The 3,189-nt window shown below is 43.7% G+C and overlaps 1 long non-coding RNA gene across 1 annotated transcript; it reads left to right on the top strand.

Moving 5' to 3' along the window:
- Positions 1–541: 541 nt before the first annotated feature.
- LOC112413565 (uncharacterized) lies at positions 542–2,708 on the top strand. The gene is made up of 3 exons (XR_003006000.1): positions 542–647; positions 1,420–1,477; positions 2,673–2,708. It is a non-coding gene; the product is annotated as an uncharacterized LOC112413565 (long non-coding RNA).
- The last annotated feature ends 481 nt before the right edge of the window (positions 2,709–3,189 follow it).

The following is a 3,189-nucleotide window of genomic DNA, read 5'->3' on the forward strand; positions in this document are numbered from 1 at the left end:
AGCTTTTGTTTGTGTGGATTATATCTGTTGATAATTACTCTATTAGAAACTAAAACAGAATCTTTAAATGTTTATCAATTCATAAAATAATGTCATCCCATGTAAACATAATATTTTATTTTTAAAGTTATATTTTCCAAAAAAATTAGTGAAAACCGTGGGGTTTTTTACATTTTGGCAAACATTTTAATGTATACGTAATAGGAAACAGCTGCAATCTCACATCTGTGTCTTTTTTCTTTAAGATTTTTTATATATTTAATTATTTATTTTTGGCTGTGTTGGGTCTTCGTTGCTGGTTGTGACGAGCGTGGCCTACTCTTCATTGTGGTGCACAGGCTTCCCATTGTGGTGGCTCTTCTTGTTGCAGAGCATGGGCTCTAGGTGCGCGGGTTTCAGTAGTTGCAGCATGCGGGCTCAGTAGTTGTGGCTCACGGGCTCTAGAGAGCAGGCTCAGTAGTTGTGGCGCACGGACTTAGTTGCTCTGTGGCATGTGGAATCTTCCTGATTCAGGGCTCGAACCCGTGTCCCCTCAATTGGCAGGCGGATTCTTAACCACTGTGCAACCAGGGAAACCCTCACATCTGTTTCTGCGTTCAATCTGTTGTGTTGATTCAAGTATAAGAAGAAAACTCAGATTCACACAGGTATGTAGTTGAAAAAATAGGAAACTCACAGGTCCCTGGAAGGGGTCTCAGTGACCCCCAGGTATCTCCAGACCACGCTTTGAGAACTGATGCTCTAGTCAACATTGTCTCTGTCCACATCATTCCCAAAATGGAATTGAAAAGAAAATCATGGGTACCACAAACATAGCTATCATCGTTCCTATTTGACAAATGAGGAAATTGAGACTAATACCCAGTGTTCAGCCCAGGTAAAACAGCTATTACTTCTTAACAAAAATACAGACAAAAGAACTTATACAGCAAAGCAAATATTGTGGTTGGTGGTCAGGTTGGACCAGGGCATGAGGTGGAAGGGATTTTATGGTGAATGTCCAGGAATCTAGGAAAAGCCCCCTGCCTACCCTGCAGTCTGGAGGTTCCCAGAGTTGGAGAGGGCTGAGCTCAATCTTGAAAGATCCTAAAGCTTTGCATATATCAAGAGAAGAAGGCACTTCCTAGAGGAAGGAAAAGGTGAAATGCTAGTTTACATCTGTGTAGAGCTTACAAAGTACACTGATTACAACATGTACCCCTCCTTGATCTCTCTTTTGGTAACAGATTTTGGGACATTCAGGGAGAACAGGGAGATATTTCTGGCCAGAGCAAAGTGTGAAGGAGGTAGGAAAAGTTGGACATAGATGTTGGGTTGTAGTATAGAATGAGAAGAAGTAAATGAAGTTGACACCAGGGTACAGTTTTGAAGTTTCAGGGATGGGGAGTATCAACTGTTTTTTTTTATTCATTTTGACAGGTAGCCTGGAGTAGAGAAAGGAGCTCTCCCGTTAACATGCTGTGTGACCCCAGGCAAGGTACTTACACTCTCTGATCCTCATTTGTAATATGGAGATAATGATGCTACCTCACTGAGTAGTCCCGTGAGTTAAGTGTATAAACTGTTTGGCAAATAATTGCCTCCTAGCAAAGTCATATTGAAATTAATGGTGATATGGGACTTCCCTGGCAGTCCAGCAGTTATGGCTCATGCTTCCACTGCAGGGGGCATGGGTTCAATCCCTGGTCAGAAAACGAAGATCCGCACTACATGTGGCCAAAAAAAAAATGATTGTTTAGGATTTTCTTCTTGGGACCTCTGGTGTCTTCCTTTCCCAGTTAGAAGGTGTCAGGGAGTTCCCTGGTGGTCCAGTGGTTAGGAGTCGGTGATTTCACGGCCTGGGTTGGATCCCTGGTCTGGGAACTGGGATCCCGCAAGCCTGGAGGCAAGGCCCAAAAAAAAAAGGTGTCATAGTCACATGTTCTGTTTTCAAAAGTACCACAAAATTGCTTCAGTGTTCTTTTGAAACTGATGTGTGTGTGCGTGCATGCGTGCGTGAATGCATTTGGTTGTGTATGTACATGGATTTGTGTATGTACATGGTATGGATTTCATCACCTCTAGAAAACCCTAAAAAAACTCACTCAGCTAATTTTTCACACCCTTTCTAAAAACTTGCTCCATTTTTGGATAACAGCTTTATCGAGATTAAAATAATCTACCATAAAATTCAACTTTTTTTGTATGTGTGTGGTACGCGGGCCTCACGCTGCTGTGGTCCATCTCGTTGCGGAGCACCGGCTCCGAAAGAGCAGGCTCAGCGGCCAAGCCTCACGGGCCCAGCCGCTCCACGGCATGTGGGATCCTCCGGGACCGGGGCACGAACCCGTGTCCCCTGCATTGGCAGGCAGACTCTCAACCACTGTGCCACCAGGGAAGCCCCATAAAATTCAACTTTTTATGGTATACTATTCAGTGGGTTTTAGTAGTATATTCACAAAGTTGTGTGACTATCACCACTGTCTAATTCCGGAACATTTTATCACCCAAAAAAAGACACCCAGTATGTATTAGCAGTCACCTACCGTTTATTCTCAAACTCCTCAGCCCGGGCAACAATTAATCTACTTTCTATTTGTATGGACTTCCCTATTTGGGATATTTCATATAAATTAAATCATATAACATGTGGTCTTTTGTGACTGGTTTCTTCCACTTACTATGTTTTCAAGATTCAACCGGGGCTTCCCTGATGGCTCAGTGGTTAGGAATCCGCCTGCCAGTGCACGGGACACAGGGTCAAGCCCTGGTCCGGGAAGATCCCACACGTCACAGAGCAACCAGGCCCATACACCACAACTACTGAGCCTGCGCTCTACAGCCCGCAAGCCACAACTACTAAGCCCACGTGCCGTAACTACTGAAGCCCACCTGCCTAGAGCCTGTGCTCCGCAACAAGAGAAGCCACCGCAATGAGGAGCCCGCGCACCGCAAAGAAGAGTAGCCCCCGCTCGCCACAACTAGAGAAAGCCCTCTCGCAGCAACGAAGACCCAACGCAGCCAAAAATTAAATAAGTAAAATTTTAAAAAAGAAAGAAAAAAAAAGATTCAACCATATGTAGCATGTATATAGTACTTGGATCATTTTATGGCTGAATAATATTCCACATTTTGTTTATCCATTTATCAGTTGATGGAAATTTAGGGTGTTTCCGCTTTTTGGCTATTATGAATAATGCTGCTATGAAC

Source organism: Neophocaena asiaeorientalis, unplaced genomic scaffold (assembly GCF_003031525.2).
Source record: "Neophocaena asiaeorientalis asiaeorientalis breed wild unplaced genomic scaffold, Neophocaena_asiaeorientalis_V1.1 scaffold31, whole genome shotgun sequence".
Classification (NCBI taxonomy): Eukaryota; Metazoa; Chordata; class Mammalia; order Artiodactyla; family Phocoenidae; genus Neophocaena; species Neophocaena asiaeorientalis.